Raw genomic sequence first — 19,751 nt, 5'->3', positions numbered from 1 at the left:
GGAATCACCTGTAAATTAAACAAATACATCTTAGTAAGAATTCTAATTTTGCGGTAATGTAGGGAATAGCAAGCTTCCATCGTCACTTGCCTTGAAGTAATTGTCCCGTGAAAGATGCTTCCCTCGAGCCTCCTGTTTGGAAATCTTCTGGTTGAGATAGTCCGCATGATACTTGACCACTAACTGGACGTGCTCTTCATAGTGCATGTCGTGGACTAGTTTCTTGGCAATATTCTCAACCACCACATTTGCACGATCCTTCTAACCCTCAACGCACGATCCTTCTAATCCTACAAACATGCATACATGTGAGAAGGGTAAAATCATGACTATGGAAAATTTAAACCTTTTGGTATTGACATTTAGGTGTTTGAAAGGATTTACCCATAAATCGTTGACCACTCACAAGGCTCTGTTATCATAAACCCTCTGACGCATATCTAGGAAATCCGGTGCGAGTTTGTATAGTGATCCCATGACCAAGCTAGCTCAATGATACCGCTCGTCAAAGTGACCAGTCTAGGATAATTTAACCTACAAAGACCCACAATGATGCCACTCGACGACCGTGGCAGACGCCACTCACCACCTTTTACTAAGCTTCTGCATTACGAAGAGTCAAGTCATATTATATGTGAGGAAATGACAAAAGGTACAATTTATATGGGATGAGTCGAGATAACCACTTCTCTCCCATTGGTTTAATCAACACGTCTCTATGCACATATGGACGTCTTGGAAGCTTTGAAGGACCACGCAGCCACACTTTCCCTCTGGAAGTAGTGCTCATAGTCGAACCGCTCGGTTGCGAGCCTCTCACCTTGTGGTGCTCTGTCACCCCTGAGGGTCCTTCCCCACCCTCAAAAACCTGACGAACAACCAGACTCCTCTTGCTGGCGTCCTCCTCCTCCTCATCCTCCACCAGCTCCTCGTCCTCCTCCTCACTCGCCTCATCCCCATCCTCTGTTTCCTCCTCCTGAGAACGGCGAAGCACTACATCAGAGGGTCCAGGAGAAGAAAGAGGTGCTCTACTCCGGGCTCCTTTACGTACTCCTCATCCGCCGCCTCCTCCTTCCTCACCTACTCCCCCTCCTCGTCCCCCTACTCCCCTCCTACCCCACTCATCGTCCCCCTACTCCCACTCCTCGCCGGCCTCCTCCTCCTGCCTCACATACTCCCCCTCCTCATCCACCTCCTTGTCCACATCCTCCTCCTGCCTCACCTACTCCCACTCCTCGCCCCCCTCCTCGTCTGCCTCCTCCTGCCTCACCTACTCCCCCTCCGCGTCCGCCTCCACCTCGTTCGCCTCCTACTCCTCCCCTGCGTGGTACTCGGCCTTTTTTCGCATGTTTTTTTGGACGGGTGTCTAGATCCGCCAATCCTTTGGCCTTCTTGGCTGTTGTGGCAACCAATGAAGGAGCGGCCATCGCTTTAACCGATCGAGCAAGTTGATCATTGTACAGAGCTGTCACGTTTTTCAAACTTTCCTTTGGATTCTTGTTGCTACCTGTCATGTTTCAATCACCTGATATGAAGAATAACGAACCCGTTAGTACAGATGATACAGCTTGATGTAAATACAATAAATATATCACATATGAAGAATAAATGGAATTTTCACAATAATACATATTGTTGTTACACACAAAAATACATAGAGTTGTTGCACACACGAATACATAGAGTTGTTGCACACACGAATACATAGAGTTGTTACACACATGAATACATAGTGTTGTGACACACATACATAGAGTTCTCGCACGATTACATGGAGTTGTTAGAAATAAGGGTCAATATTAGGTGCAACATTTGGATCAGGGCTTTCATCATCGCTATCACGCCCGTTCATACATTCATCCTTGAAGTCTTCAGGGGGGCCCTCATCCTCATCTAGCCCCATGTGCCATCACATAAGTAATGCCAAATGTCGAGGGTTAGAAACATCCTCGTATTCGTCCTCTGCATTATCTACTTCCATGTCATCCATGGCCTCATGTTCCATAGCATCATCTTCGTGATGCACGTCATCATCTTCCTCTGCATCATCTTTGTCTTCGTGAGTGTCTGCTTCTTGAAAGAGCTCTCCCTCATATGTGTTAGGGTTTATATGGTAATCGTCCTTGTTTGGGGTAGGTACCTTTATACGGAGGGGTACCTTGTACACGACATCCCATTTCAAGAGATCGATATATTCTGTAGATGTGCACACGTATGGGAGAAAAAAAAACTTGTGTAGCCCGTTGAGCCATAATATAGACATCATTTCCTGCATATTTCAATTCTCGTTGAAGTTCGACCAAGCCAATACTAGGGGTTCATCTCACTTTCTCAGGATTGAGCCAGCTACATCTGAATACGATGGGCTTCACTCCTTGTAAACCACAATACTGCAGCTCATAAATTTCTTCAATGGTTCCATAGTAGTGACGTCTATCTGTCCCTAGACAATAGACCGCACTATTTATTGACCTTTGGTTGGGCCTCTCACATGTGTGTTTATCACTGTGGAAGCGATACCCATTCATGTTGTAAGCCTTAAATGACTTGGCGTCGTATTCAAAACCTTTGGCTACTTCTCTCACTTTGGCGTCCATATCAACCTCTTGATATGCCTACAAGATTAATATGAGATTGGCTGGTTCATTAGTGGAAGAATTACCGGCAAGTAATATCAACTTGAAGTAACATAAAGTTGGAAAACTTACTTTTCTTGAGAACCAAGAAATGAAACCGCCATCAGCATTGGTATCTTCAAGAAGGTTTGCTGATTCTTTGTCGCTAGGGGGCTGTGGTAGCTTCCAAAATTCGTTTTGGAATTCCCTAGCAGTGGGAAGAATTCGAGTTAGAACTCAAGACTAGTGAGTAGTTGTCAATAAAGGTGTTCTACACTTACTTTATGTATGGTTGCACTTCTTCCATGTTGGTCAAGACATAGATCATAATAGTAGACCACTTAGTCGGTGAAAAGTTCTAGCGCTTCGATCCACTTGCTTTGCCACCTTGGCCTTCGAAAAGGCTAAGGTCGAAACATTACCGGTGGGTTCTTCATTGTAACGAGGAGCTAGATTTAACCTAGTCTGAATACTGTCATGATAGTACTTTCTCGTGCTCGTGGCCACCTCCTCGTTCAGGTAGGCCTCAGATATGGAGGCTTCAATGCGGGCTTTATTATTACATTTGCTACAGAGATGATTGAACTTCCGTTCAAGTGCATACTGCCATCGGAACTACACAGGTCCTCCCATTCTAGCCTCATACGCCAGATGTAAGATCATATCTTGCATCGGATTAACCTGGCAGAAATATCCTCTCTAACTTGCATAGCAACTCAGGCGCTTGTTCCTCCAACTTTGCAACCATTTCATAATCTAGTTCTTTGGCACAAAGCTGACGGAAGAAGTAGCTCAACTCCGCCAGCACTCGCCAAATATCCTCTCTGACATACCCTCGAATCATCATAGGCATTATCCCTCAAGCCATACATGGCAGTCATGACTCTTGAGGCCTCCTATTCGCTTTGTAGCCATATTCACTCCCCTCATGATATTAGCTGCATATCAATCAGGGAAATACAAGTTGTTCACAATGCATTGGAGAATTTCCTTCCTTTGGGGCATTGAAGGGGTGAAAGGGGATTGTGGCTTCTTCCAAGAATTACCTTTTGTACGAGGCACCAAATTTAATTTTGGCATGTTGCATAGTTGGGCTTGATTAATCCTAGCCTGAATGTTATCCTTTGATTTCACGGTGTCGAGGAGCGTGCCGAGTAAGGCCTCCGTAATATTCCTTTTAGTGTGCATTACATCAATGTTGTGTGGAAGTAGAAGATCTTTAAAGTAAGGGAGCCTCCATAAGCTTGGGATGTGAGTCCAATGGTGTGTCTCTTCATATCCCACAAAACCTTTCCCATCAAGATTTTCCTCAAGAGCATCTAACTCATCCTTAAGCTGGGCACCGGTCATAATAGGTGGTGGCGGGTCATCAACAATAACACCGTTTTGGATGTGCACAGTGTCTTGTTTGTATGGGTGATCAAGACGAAGGAACTACCGATGTTGGTCAAAGCATGCATACTTGTGACCCTTAGCCAGCCAAATGAAAATCACACGTTGTCGACACACCGGGCAAGGCCACTTCCCCTTTACACACCAACCAAAAAATATCGCACGTGTCGGTAGGTCATGTAGCGATGTGTGGTACCAGATATGCATATTGAAGTGCTTCTTTGAAACGGCATCGTATGTCCGGACCCCATTGTTCCAAGCAACAAGTAAGTCGTCCACCAATGGCTCCATGTACACACTCATATGCTTCCCGGGATAGTTAGGACCTGGAATTATCAACGTCAGGAACATGTGATGTCGTTGCATGCAAACTCCAGGGGGCAGATTCAATGGAATAACATATACTGGCCAACAACTGTATATGGCAATCATCAAACCATATGGATTGAACCCGTCGGTTGTTATCCCAACAGCTACACTCTTCCAGTCATCTGTTTTCTTATGAATTTCAACAAATTTCTTCCATGCTTCACCATCCCATGAATGTTGCATCTTTTTTGTATTTTAAATCTTCCCTTCGGCGGCCCATCTCATATATTGGGCAGTTTCCTCGCTCATATAAAGCCTCTGGATCCTTTCTGTGAATGAAAGATATCGAAGGATATTGACAGCATTTGTGAGTTGCCTCTTGCTACCATCATCATCTATTACCTCAATATACCTAGAGGATTTGCACTTGACACAATAATTCGTATCTTTATGTTCATTTCTAAATAACATGCATCTGTTTGGACAAGCATGTATTTGTTCATACGGCATCTTTAGGGAACCGAGGATTTTGTTTGACTCGTACATGTTCTTTGGCATTATATTTTCTTTAGGCAACAGGCTAGCAATAATAGACAATAACTCATAGAAGCAAATTATGCTCATGTTATGGTTTGCCTTCAGGGCCATTAGGCGTGCAATGCCATCTAGTTGGGTAACCTCTGTATGGGTGTGAAGGGGTTTCTGTGCCGCAAACAAAGCTGCATGATACTCTTTAGGGCTTTCCGGCGGCTCCTCGGAGTTCGGGCCCTCCCGCGGATCCGCAGGGCGGATGTCATCTAACAGGTTTTCAATCCGAGTATCATATTCGCTGGTGCGTTGTCGCACCACCTCCGCCCTGGACTGTTTTGTCTCACTGTGAAAGATCCACCAGTAATAGCCTGGTGTAAACCCATATTTGCCTAAGTGTTTACTCATAGTAATCTTATCTCTTTCGGTCTGGTTATCACACTCCGTGCATGGGCACAAAATTCCACGAATTGGTGTTTCTCCAACAAATACTAATTCCAGGAAATCATTGGTCTTCAACCTCCACTCAAGGGTCATACCCTCCATGCTGGGATGTCCGTTGTACATCCACTCACGTTCTTCCATCCTCTGATATAAAGTGAAACAGACACATAATTTTTTATGTAACAAGTGGTTCCATCAAGTTTTACGACATGCACTGAGCTATGTAATAGGTAAAGATAGGTCCCAATCCCACCCGAGAATGTGTAGGCTGGGTCCGCTTCCATGCCGTACTCCGACCCGAGACAAAATTTTGGCAGCACCTCCCCGTTGTTCTCCAAATGCACGTCTCAGCAATAAGCCAAGAGGATGTGTATCTAGAGAACAACAAGGAGACACTTTCGAAATTTTGTCTCGATCGAAGTACATCATGAAAACGACCCGCCTACACATCCTCGGGTTGTCCATGGAAAACGTGGACAATTCGAAAGAGTTGAGGTTATAAATGCAAAGACTTGCATATTTATAGATACAACCCTTCCGAACGGGAGACACCTAGGTTACGCGACTATTTAGGTGACTACAAATAATGAGAACCTACACATGAACGGGAAGAGATTACCCTTGAAGCATGCAACGGAATTCACTCTCTCTATTGTCAAAATAGATGCATGTCCTGCATGAAAGAAAGAGTAGTGTCAATCATATGTCAATCAAATCTCACCCACAACACCCACACCCACACACCAATAGCACTCACTACCCCACACACCAACATCACTCACACACACACACACACATCAATAGCACATCCACCCACACACACACACACCAACATCACTCACACACACACACATCAATAGCACATCCACCCACACATACACCAACATCACTCACTGACACACACACATACAAAGCACACACTCACACACATTATTCACTATGCATATATATACAACTTTTGTTGTAATGGAGAGGGGGAAAACCCCTTTTATTTTTAAAAAAAATGAGATTGAGTAGGGGCTCACCAACAGGGCAGGGGGACGGCGGGGGAGGTGGATGCCGGACGTGGTAGAGCTCGGTGGAGGGGATGCCGCGCCGGCGGTGCTCGGTGAAGCTTGGCCGAGATGGTGGCGGTGGACGAGCTCGGTGGAGGTGGTGATGGGGGGCTAGGTGGAGGTGGAGGGGTCGGGGGAGGCACTCCCGGTGGCAGCGGCGGCGCTAAGGGGCGGCGGCGGACAGAGGGGGCGAGAGAAACAAAGAGAAGAGAGGAGTGAGCGTGCGCGAGGGGGAAATTTTGCATAAGTCCTCGCGGGAAACATTTCCGAGAGCCAACTTTTAGCGACACTCGATAAAAGTCTTAACCTAGATCCCAGGGGCTTTTCCGAGCGCCGCACCGATAGTGGTTACCGAGGGTCGGCCACCAGCCCTCGGTAATGGCCACTTTTTCCGAGAGACCATCTCGGTAAAGCATCTAACCTATATCTTTTTCCTTCTTGTGCATTCGTGATAATATGTATTATACTTTTTTTGTTTGTTTTCTTCCATGCTTGGCAAACAACCTTAGCACATCATAATTACCGTCTTATGTTTTCTTTTTCAGATGGGCCTCGCCCGGTTCTAGAGACCAGCACCCCTTCGGTAGCCCCGATGTCTAGGGCGTTGTTCGGCACCTAGAGGGGCTAGGCCACGGGGAATTACTGCTTCTTCATGTTAGTGCATGTCATCGCGAGATGACAGACCAAGTCTAGGTCCGTTCTGTCACGGTATCACCCACCGAAGACTCTATCTCGCGGACGAACACAACCGGTCCTCGACGTTCCTGCCCATCCGTGTGGTTTGTGAGGCACGTGCCATGTCAAAGAGGTGTGTTGCTTATTCAAATAGCACACCACTCCTGCATGCATATGCATGGGCCACACACATGTAGGGGTGCCCTCCCCCCCTCGGGCGGTCTCTAGATCGAGCACCCATCTGGTGGCCCCGGCGGTCGAGCTAGGGCGTTGTTCGGCACCGAGAGGGTGTAGGCCACGGTGAATAACTGCTTCTTCGTGTTAGTGCACGTCATCGCGAGATGACAGACCAAGTCTAGGCCCGTTCTATCACGGGATCACCCACCGAAGACTCTGTCTCACAGAAGAACATAGCTATATTATTTACTGTTTTGAATGTTTATGGGCTTTATTATCCACTTTTATATCATTTTTGGGACTAACCTATTAACCCAGAGCCCAGTGCCAGTTTTTGTTTTTACCCTGTTTTAGGGGTTCGGAGAAAAGGAAAATCAAACGGAGTCCAATTGATCTGAAACTTCACGGAACTCATTTTTGGAAGGAAAGAAGCCCAGAAGACTTGGAGTGCACGTCAGGGGATCTGCGAGGAGGTCACGAGGCAGGGGGGTGCGCCCACTCCCCTGGGCGCGCCCTCCACCCTCGTGAGCTCATAGTAGAGAGTCTCTCATGTTATCACTTTCATATACTAGTGGGAATTTTTCATTATAGAACTTGGCTTGTATATTCCAACAATGGGCCTCCTCAAGTGCCCTAGGTCTTCGTGAGCAAGCAAGTTGGATGCACACCCACTAGTTTCTTTTGTTGAGCTTTCATACATTTATAGCTCTAGTGCATCCGTTGCATGGCAATCCCTACTCCTTGCATTAACATCAATCGGTGGGCATCTCCATAGCCCATTGATTAGCCTCGTTGATGTGAGACTTTCTCCCTTTTTGTCTTCTCCACATAACCCCCTCATTATTCTATTCCACCTATAGTGCTATACCCAAGGCTCGCGCTCATATATTGCATGAAAGTTTATAGGTTTGATATTACTAAAGTATGAAACAATTGCTTGGCTTGTCATCGGGGTTGTGCATGATGAGAGCATTTTTGTGTGACGAAAATGGAGCATGACTAAACTATATGATTTTGTAGGGATGAACTTTCTTTGGCCATGTTATCTCGAGAGGACATAATTGCTTAGTTAGTATGCTTGAAGTATTATCATTTTTATGTCAATAAGAACTTTTGTCTTGAATCTTTTGGATCGGTATATTCATACCACAATTAAGAAGAATCACATTGAAATTATGCCAAGTAGCACTCCGGATCAAAAATTCTGTTTTTATCATTTACTTACTCGAGGACGAGCAGGAATTAAGCTTGGGGATGCTGATACGTCTCCAACGTATCTATAATTTTTGATTGCTCCATGCTATATTATTTACTGTTTTGAATGTTTAAGGGCTTTATTATACACTTTTATATCATTTTTGGGACTAACCTATTAACCCAGAGCCCAGTGCCAGTTTCTGTTTTTACCCTGTTTTAGAGGTTCGAAGAAAAGGAAAATCAAACGGAGTCCAATTGACCTGAAACTTCACGGAACTCATTTTTGGAAGGAAAGAAGGCCAGAAGACTTGGAGTGCATGTCGTGGGATCTGCGAGGAGGTCACGAGGCAGGGGGCGTTCCCTCCACCCTTGTGGCCCCCCTGACGTATTTATTCCGCCTATATATCTCCATATACCCTAAAAACATCCAAGAGCACAATAGATCGGGAGTTCCGCCACCAGAAGCCTCCGTAGCCACCAAAAACCAATCTAGACCCGTTCCTGCACCCTGCCGGAGGGGACAATCCCTCTTCGGTGGCCATCTTCATCATCCCGGTGCTCTCCATGATGAGGAGGCTAAGGCTATGTACCAGTAGCTATATGTTTGATCTCTCTCTCTCTTCTGTTCTTGAGGTGATATGATCTTGATGTATCGCGAGCTTTGCTATTATATTTGGATCCTATGATGTTTCTTCCCCCCTCTACTCTCTTGTAATGGATTGAGTTTCCCCTTTGAAGTTATCTTATCGGATTGAGTCTTTAAAGATTTGAGAACACTTGATGTATGTCTTGCCGTGGATATCTGTGGTGACAATGGGATATCACGTGATTCATTTGATGTATGTTTTGGTGACCAACTTGCGGGTTCCGCCCATGAACCTATGCATAGGGGTTGGCACACGTTTTCATCGTGATTCTCCGGTAGAAACTTTGGGGCACTCTTTGAGGTTCTATGTGTTGGTTGAATAGATGAATCTGAGATTGTGTGATGCATATCGTATAATCATACCCATGGATACCTGAGGTGACATTGGAGTATCTAGGTGACATTAGGGTTTTGGTTGAGTTGTGTCTTAAGGTGTTATTCTAGTACGAACTCTAGGGCTGTTTGTGACACTTATAGGAATAGCCGAATGGATTGATTGGAAAGAATAACTTTGAGGTGGTTTCATACCCTACCATAATCTCTTCGTTCGTTCTCCGCTATTAGTGGCTTTGGAGTGACTCTTTGTTGCATGTTGAGGGAAAGTTATGTGATCCAATTATATTATTATTGTTGAGAGGACTTGCACTAGCGAAAGTATGAACCCTAGGCCTTGTTTACTAGCATTGCAATACCATTTACGTTCACTTTTATCACTTGCTACCTTGTTGTTTTTATAATTTCAGATTACAAATACCTTTATCTACTATCCATATACCACTTGTTTCACCATCTCTTCACCGAACTAGTGCACCTATACAATTTACCATTGTATTGGGTGTGTTGGGGACACAAGAGACTCTTTGTTATTTGGTTGCATGGTTGCTTGAGAGAGACCATCTTCATCCTACGCCTCCTACGGATTCATAAACCTTAGGTCATCCACTTGAGCGAAATTTGCTACTGTCCTAAAAACCTCTGCACTTGGAGGCCCAACAATGTCTACAAGAAGAAGGTTGTGTAGTAGACATCAAGCTCTTTTCTTGCGCCGTTGCCGGGGAGGTTAGTGCTTGAAGTATATCTTTAGATCTTGCAATCGAGTCTTTTAGTTTCTTGTTTTATCACTAGTTTAGTTTATAAAAGAAAACTATAAAAAATGGAATTGAGTTTGTCTCATACGCTTCACCTTTTTAATATCTTTCGTGAGTATGATGGAAAGGATAATTGTGCTCAAGTGATAGAAGAAGAAATCTATAAAATGTTTGGCACTAAATATTTGAATGATGAGCATGATGGCGATGTTGTTAGTATGAATTCCTTGAATATCTATGATGCTAATGATATGCAAAGCCACAAGCTTGGGGAAGCTATGTTTGATGAAGATGATATTTTTTGTCCCCCAAGTTTTGATGAGCAAATTTATTATGATGAAAGCATGCCTCCTATTTATGATGATTATGTTGATGAAAGTGGTTTCGGAGAGGTCATGACTTTATTTAGTAATGATTCCACTATTCCGGAAGAGGTTCCAATTGATTATGAGAACAAAGTTGCTATCTATGATGATTATTGTGATGACTTGTATGATATAAATAATAATGATATCCATGAAACTTGTCATCATGATTTTAGTTTTCAATTGGATTATGCCTCACATGATAGTTATTTTTTTGAGTTTGCTCCCACTATTATTCATGAGAAGAAATTTGCTTATGTGGAGAGTAATAAAAATTCTATGCTTGTAGATCATGGAAAGAATGCTTTGTGTGATGTTTATATTGTTGAATTAATTCATGATGCTACTGAAAATTATTACGAGGGAGGAATATATACTTGTAGGAATCGCAATAATATCAAGTTTCCTCTCTATGTGCTTAAAGTTTCAAAGTTATGCTTGTTTTGCCTTCCTATGCAAGTTGATTCTTGTTCCCACAAGTTGTTTGCTCACAAAATCCCTATGCATAGGAAGTGGGTTAGACTTAAATGTGCTAGTCATATTCGTCATGACGCTCTCTTTATGTTACAATTCTTATCCTTTATGTGAGCATCATTGAAATCATCATGCCTAGCTAGGGGCGTTAAACGATAGCGCTTGTTGGGAGGCAACCCAATTTTATTTTTGTTCCTTGCTTTTTGCTCCTGTTTAGTAATAAATAATTCATCTAGCCTCTGTTTAGATGTGCTTTTATGCTTTTAATTAGTTTTTGTGCCAAGTAGAACCTTTGGGAAGACTTGGGGAAAGTCTTGTTGATCATGCTGTAAAAAACAGAAACTTTAGCGCTCACGAGAATTGCTGCCATTTTTATTTGGAGAGTGATATTTAGTTAATTCTTTTTGTATATGATTAATAGATAAATTATTCAGGTCCAGAAATTTATTTTAGAATTTTATGAGTTCCATAAGTATACGTTTGATCCAGATTACTACAGACTGTTCTGTTTTTGACAGATTCTGTTTTTCATGTGTTGTTTACTTATTTTGATGAATCTATGGCTAGAAAAATAGTTTATAAACCATGTATAAGTTGGAATACAGTAGGTTTAACACCAATATAAATAAATAATGAGTTCATTACAGTATCTTGAAGTGGTTATTTACTTTCTTATACTAACGGAGCTTACGAGTTTTCTGTTAAGTTTTGTGTTGTGAAGTTTTCATGTTTTGGGTAAGGATTCGATAGACTATGGAATAAGGAGGGGCAAGAGCCTAAGCTTGTGGATGCACAAGGCACCCCAAGGTAATATTAAAGGATAACCAAGAGCCTAAGCTTGGGGATGCCCCGGAAGGCATCCCCACTTTCGTCTTCGTTCATCGGTAACTTTACTTGGAGCTATATTTTTATTCACCACATGATATGTGTTTTGCTTGGAGCATCATTTCATTTTATTTAGTTTTGCTTGCTGTTTGAATAAAATACCAAGATCTGAAATTATTAAATTTTAGATAGTCTTCACATAGTTGCATAATTATTCGACTACTCATTGATCTTCACTTATATCTTTCGGAGTAGTTTGTCATTTGCTCTAGTGCTTCACTTATATCTTTTAGAGCATGGTGGTAGTTTTATTTTGAAGAAATAGATGAACTATCATGCTTCACTTAGGTTATTTTGAGAGTCTTAAATAGCATGGTAATTTTCTTAAAATCCTAATATGCTAGGCATCCAAGAATAGTAAAAAACATTCATATAGATATTGAATACTAAGAGAAGTTTGATGCTTGATGATTATTTTGAGATATGGAGGTAATAATATCAAAGTCGTGCTAGTTGAGTAGTTTTGAATTTGAGAAATGCTTGTGTTGAAGTTTGCAAGTCCCGTAGCATGCACGTATGGTAAACATTGTGTAACAAATTTGAAACATGAGGTGTTATTTGATTGTCTTCCTTATGAGTGGCGGTCGGGGACGAGCGATGGTCTTTTCCTACCAATCTATCCCCCTAGGAGCATGTGCGTAGTGCCAAGGTTTGTGATAACTTGTAGATTTTTGCAATAAGTATGTGAGTTCTTTATGACTAATGCTGAGTCCATGGATTATACGCACTCTCACCCTTCCATCCTTGCTAGCCTCTTCAGTACCGTGCATTGCCCTTTCTCACATTGAGAGTTGGCGCAAACTTCGCTGGTGCATCCAAACCCCGTGATATGATACGCTCTTTCACACATAAACCTCCTTATATCTTCCTCAATACAGCCACCATACCTACCTATTATGGCATTTCCATAGCCATTCCGAGATATATTGCCATGCAACTCTCCACCGTTCCGTTTATTATGACACGCATCATCATTGTCATATTTCTTTGCATGATCATGTAGTTGACATCGTATTTGTGGCAAACCCACCGTTCATAATTCTTTCATACATGTCACTCTTGGTTCATTGCATATCCCGGTACACCACCGAAGGCATTCATATAGAGTCATCTTTGTTCTAGTATCGAGTTGTAATCATTGAGTTGTAAATAAATAGAAGTGTGATGATCATCATTATTAGAGCATTGTCCCAAGTGAGGAATAAAAAAAGAGAAAGGCCAAAAAAGGGAAGGCCCAAAAAAAGAGAAATGCCATAAAAAAAGAGAAGGCCAAATAAAAAAATGAGAGAAAAAGAGAGAAGGGACAATACTACTATTCCTTACCACACTTGTGCTTCAAAGTAGCACCATGATCTTCATAGTAGATAGTCTCTCATGTTATCACTTTCATATACTAGTGGGAATTTTTCATTATAGAACTTGGCTTGTATATTCCAACAATGGGCCTCCTCAAGTGCCCTAGATCTTCGTGAGCAAGCAAGTTGGATGCACACCCTCTAGTTTCTTTTGTTGAGCTTTCATACATTTATAGCTCTAGTGCATCCGTTGCATGGCAATCCCTACTCCTTGCATTAACATCAATCGGTGGGCATCTCCATAGCCCATTGATTAGCCTCGTTGATGTGAGACTTTCTCCCTTTTTATCTTCTCCACATAACCCCCTCATTATTCTATTCCACCTATAGTGCTATACCCATGGCTCGCGCTCATATATTGCATGAAAGTTTATAGGTTTGAGATTACTAAAGTATGAAACAATTGCTTGGCTTGTCATCGGGGTTGTGCATGATGAGAGCATTTTTGTGTGACGAAAATGGAGCATGACTAAACTATATGATTTTGTAGGGATGAACTTTCTTTGGCCATGTTATCTCGAGAGGACATAATTGCTTAGTTAGTATGCTTGAAGTATTATCATTTTTATGTCAATAAGAACTTTTGTCTTGAATCTTTCGGATCGGTATATTCATACCACAATTAAGAAGAATCACATTGAAATTATGCCAAGTAGCACTCCGGATCAAAAATTCTGTTTTTATCATTTACCTACTCGAGGACGAGCAGGAATTAAGCTTGGGGATGCTGATACGTCTCCAACGTATCTATAATTTTTGATTGCTCCATGCTATATTATTTACTGTTTTGAATGTTTAAGGGCTTTATTATACACTTTTATATCATTTTTGGGACTAACCTATTAACCCAGAGCCCAGTGCCAGTTTCTGTTTTTACCCTGTTTTAGGGGTTCGAAGAAAAGGAAAATCAAACGGAGTCCAATTGATCTGAAACTTCACGGAACTCATTTTTGGAAGGAAAGAAGCCCAGAAGACTTGGAGTGCATGTCGTGGGATCTGCGAGGAGGTCACGAGGCAGGGGGCGTTCCCTCCACCCTCGTGGCCCCCCTGACGTATTTCTTCCGCCTATATATCTCCATATACCCTAAAAACATCCAAGAGCACAATAGATCGGGAGTTCCACCACCAGAAGCCTCCGTAGCCACCGAAAACCAATCTAGACCCGTTCCTGCACCCTGCCGGAGGGGGCAATCCCTCTTCGGTGGCCATCTTCATCATCCCGGTGCTCTCCATGATGAGGAGGGAGTAGTTCTCCCTCGGGGCTAAGGCTATGTACCAGTAGCTATATGTTTGATCTCTCTCTCTCTCCTGTTCTTGAGGTGATATGATCTTGATGTATCGCGAGCTTTGCTATTATATTTGGATCCTATGATGTTTCTTCCCCCCTCTACTCTCTTGTAATGGATTGAGTTTCCCCTTTGAAGTTATCTTATCGGATTGAGTCTTTAAAGATTTGAGAACACTTGATGTATGTCTTGCCGTGGATATCTGTGGTGACAATGGGATACCACGTGATTCATTTGATGTATGTTTTGGTGACCAACTTGCGGGTTCCGCCCATGAACCTATGCATAGGGGTTGGCACACGTTTTCATCGTGATTCTCCGGTAGAAACTTTGGGGCACTCTTTGAGGTTCTATGTGTTGGTTGAATACATGAATCTGAGATTGTGTGATGCATATCGTATAATCATACCCACGGATACCTAAGGTGACATTGGAGTATCTAGGTGACATTAGGGTTTTGGTTGATTTGTGTCTTAAGGTGTTATTCTAGTACGAACTCTAGGGCTGTTTGTGACACTTATAGGAATAGCCGAACGGATTGATTGGAAAGAATAACTTTGAGGTGGTTTCATACCCTACCATAATCTCTTCGTTAGTTCTCCGCTATTAGTGGCTTTGGAGTGACTCTTTGTTGCATGTTGAGGGAAAGTTATGTGATCCAATTATATTATTATTGTTGAGAGGACTTGCACTAGCAAAAGTATGAACCCTAGGCCTTGTTTACTAGCATTGCAATACCGTTTACGCTCACTTTTATCACTTGCTACCTTGCTGTTTTTATAATTTCAGATTACAAATACCTTTATCTACTATCCATATACCACTTGTTTCACCATCTCTTCGCCGAACTAGTGCACCTATACAATTTACCATTGTATTGGGTGTGTTGGGGACACAAGAGACTCTTTGTTATTTGGTTGCAGGGTTGCTTGAGAGAGACCATCTTCATCCTACGCCTCCTACAGATTGATAAACCTTAGGTCATCCACTTGAGGGAAATTTGCTACTGTCCTACAAACCTCTGCACTTGGAGGCCCAACAACGTCTACAAGAAGAAGGTTGTGTAGTAGACATCATTGATCGGCACCGAGAGGGTGTAGTCCACGGTGAATAACTGATTCTTCGTGTTAGTGCATGTCATCGCGAGATGACGTACCAAGTCTAGGCCCGTTCTTCGAGATAGTCTATGGGTATCGAGAGGGAATGTGTCCGGTTTGTGCACAACAAGAAGAAAACAAAAGTATTTTCATACATTATCTACCTTAGGCCATACACAGTTCACAACATGAACCCTAGTTCTTGTCCATGTATAGGCTTTTACCAAGTAGAAAACAATGCCAAGATGACTGTTACTGCGTCTGCGACTGCGTCTGCGATTGCGACAGGGAAGTAAGCCCGAGGTCCGCAATCAGATCTCGTAGCTCAAGTGACATGTCTTCATAACACAACATGTTCGAAGGATTGAACAGCAGCTGGAACATGTATTCTGCCTTCCAATCTTCAACAACAGGCTGCAAAAAAGAAAATTAAAAAAATGCAGAATAGTGTTTAAAAAAAGGTTGTCATAAAGAACAAAAAGTGAAAAGTAAAAATAAAAAAATGTAGCAAGAAAAATAAGAAAACAGAGAAGGTGTTACGTCGGATTTCATAATTCTCTCAACTACACATTGGCCGTCATACAAGTGCGTCAACCTCAGAACATAGATTCCGCACTCGTTTGCTCCCTGCGCTGGCACGACCGGGAAAGAAGGCTTCTCTACCAATTTAACCTAGTCAGGGTGGTTCTTCGGTTTATACATTTTTTCACCATAAATCACCTTAAGCAGCTGAGTCATCCTCCTCATCTGGCAAAAAAAGGAAGCCCAAGGTAAAAATAACACACATCACAGATCAAGTTACTATTCAGACAAACCAAAAAATACCAAAGTTGTTCTCAATGTCTAGACAGTCCCTCTTTTAAATGCACGTGAGGTCATTTCCTTTTAACCCTTTTTACAGAGATTATGGGGGGTGTGAGAAAATGCAGTTCTGTCACGCATATGTTGATGTGCACTACATAAACAAGTGTGGTTCAATGTGTGCTAACATTGCATGTGCAGTTTATAAAAAAAATGCAGTAGGAGAAACACAAAAAAGCTTGTCACTTGGCAAGAAAAAAATGACGTACCACTTCAGTGCAATCTAAGTGGTAGTCAGTCCCGCGCCACTTTGTCGTGACATCAGGATGGCCAGTGTACTTCCTAGTGTCATGGATATCAAACGTCTGGCGATGCTGGTTCATCGTGTATAAGGAATAATGACAATCCTTGGAGCGTGGCATCATAATCTGTTCACATTAAAAAAACAAAAATGAAAATGAAAAGTTCTTTCGACACGTAGCACCAGGACCACTGTTCCAAAAATAACTATAAAAAGAAATGCAACAAACCAGAAAAATAAATGACGGAAAACAATGAACTTACCAGTTTTGCATCCAACAGGTTTAGGTTGTCGCTCACAAAAACCATGAACTGCTTAACTGCATCTTCTAAAACAAACAGGCCATGCACAACTGGCAACAAAGGGTTTAAATCATCATCTCTCGTCACAAAGGTTTCCATTTGAAGAACGTACTGCACAGAAAAAAGAACAAAAAAGATATGAAAAAAGGATAAACAATGCATCCAGGCATGGACATGAAAAAACCAGTACAATAGGAAAAAATGACAGCATACATTTACCGTGATAAATAAAGGTGAAACTAGCACACGTTCACCGGAATAATGAACTAAACCCAATTCAGGTTCTTGCTTCCAGTACTTGATTGCAAAATCCATGAGATACGAATCCATTAAAGCTCCTTTGCCAAATGTATTATAGATATAGTCAATAGTGTAAGTATCAACATCACGAAAAGGACTATTCACCATAAATAACGCGTTACTTCAGTAAACATACACAGATGGGATCAATAAAATTAAAATTAAAAACACACAAAAAGGATGAAGGGCACACACATAAAACTTACTCGTGGTATTTGGTTACAAAATCTTTGCTGAGAACAAGATCCTTTATTTTCCTCGCCTCATCGATATATTTCAACCTCGGAGGCTTCAATTTCTATATAGAGCATCTCAACTTAAAAGCCCTCTCACCTGCCCTCTTGCTCGAAAATACTTCAACCTCATCCAAAGGAGGACGACTAATTGGAGCACTCCTAGTCCTAGTGATGCGTGGACACGGCGTAACAAAATCATCATCATCAACATCAAATACATCATGTGGAGAGCTAGGTCGAGAGACACTTCCACCACCAGATCCAGATGCCACATCTGTGTTCAAACCATATCCATCCAAAGAACCAGAATTATCTGGAGAGATTTCAATGACACAATCCTCCATAACCACCTCAGAACCCTGGGACTCAAACAGTGACGTACAACCTTCATGAAGCCCCCCATCAAAACCTAAATATGTGTAGGAAAAACATGGAAACACTCATCACAAAATACAAAACCAAAAAACATGTAATACATCTCATTAATATAAAAAATGTAGTTTACTAAAGAATAGAATGCAGCCCACTAGTCTACATCAATGTAGTCCACTAGTCTACATCAATGCAGTCCTCTTGTCTACAGCAATGGAGTCCACTTGTCTACATCAATGCAACCCACTTATAAAGAACAATGCAGCTCATTTGCCCAAAAAATAAAATGCATCTCACTAACACAACAAATAAATATACACATCCATTCTAAGTCACGAACTTAACTAAACAAACTAGTAAAAAAAGCCCATAAGAAGCGGAAGCAAGCAGTAGACAAAAAATAAATAAAAGGGAGGATGAAGAAGTTCACTAAAACAACCTTTATCTGCAAAAATTAAAAGTGATGTTAAATCAAGGCAACACTTTCTTGATGTGAGCCAACTATAGAGCATGGCATTTCTGATGTAGCCAATGTGCTCCACCCCAAACTTAGCAACTCGAACACCATCCCAAGTCTGCAAGAATTGAAACATATAGAATCCACAATCATGACTGCAACAAAAAAGAATAAAAAACATCAGTTTCACAAAATGAAATAAAAAAACTTGAGCAGTATGGCGGAGAGGGGCCGTACAGAACACACCCATTTGGCTGCATTGGGACAATGACATGTTTCAACACAAATCCATCAAGTGTAGGAGGATTTAGCGGCTCATCAGAACTTGAGCTTCCTTCTTTCCATGCATGCTTGATATTTTTAACCATCCTCCTAAAAACCCTGATGTCATCAGGGCTGTCAGGTTTATTGAGCGAGTCAAGAAATTCAAACCTCCTTTCTTTCACATTTAACGCAACTACACAATAATGACCAATGACATCCCTCATCTCTGGCGGATCAAAAGTTGCAAAAAGGAACTGTTCGAAGCACGAATAAATTAATAAAATTATTATAAGAAGAAGAAATAGAACACTATAAAAACAAACACACAAAATATAGTTTTCGACACATAGAAACGTTACTCACCATATCCTTTTTATCAACACGCTCCTCGGCTTTTGAAGAGAACATCATTTTAACACTCCTGCTTAAAGTACCACCATTCCAAATATGTGTCTACCAAAACAAAACCAAAAATCAAATAGTGCTCAAGAAAACAGGTCGTCGCATGAAATCAGAAAAGAAAATCAAAAAATAAAACAAAAATTTCTGCATTCTTACACAAATATGGTACGGGGCAACGATTGTCGGAGATCCCTTAAACTTATCTATCACCAAAGAAACCCCAAGATCTACAAGGCTTGTAGTGAGCATCTCTTTATCCCAAAAGGATTGACCAACTTCGCCAATGGTAATATCAGCCATCTCAGTTTTAAAAGCAATCATGTCCCTGAATTTTTCATGAAAAACTGAAACATAAGATACTAAAAAAACAAAGAAAAAGGGGTAAATACCAAAATTAGAAAATACATATGAACAAAACATTTACTAAAAAACCATACTTCTTCTTCTTGTCCTTCCAAACACTCGTAATAGCAGCGTACAACTCATTGTATCTTTTCAGAAGAGCTGGATCAATGCTGGACGGTGTCACAACAGGAAGTTCGTCATCTGTAATAAAAAGATGAAGTTCACTTATCCAAAGAATGAAGTTCAAATATTAAGATAAGGAAATTCTGCTAGCTATTTTGAAAATCATAAACAAAAGATCAAGTTCCACTTATCATTAAACATCTAATGCAGATACCATAGTAATTAAACAAAATGAATGAGAATAACTTCAACTGCACTCT

This window comes from Triticum urartu, chromosome 3 (assembly GCF_003073215.2).
Source record: "Triticum urartu cultivar G1812 chromosome 3, Tu2.1, whole genome shotgun sequence".
In the NCBI taxonomy this organism is placed as follows: Eukaryota; Viridiplantae; Streptophyta; class Magnoliopsida; order Poales; family Poaceae; genus Triticum; species Triticum urartu.
This window is presented reverse-complemented; position numbering follows the sequence as displayed.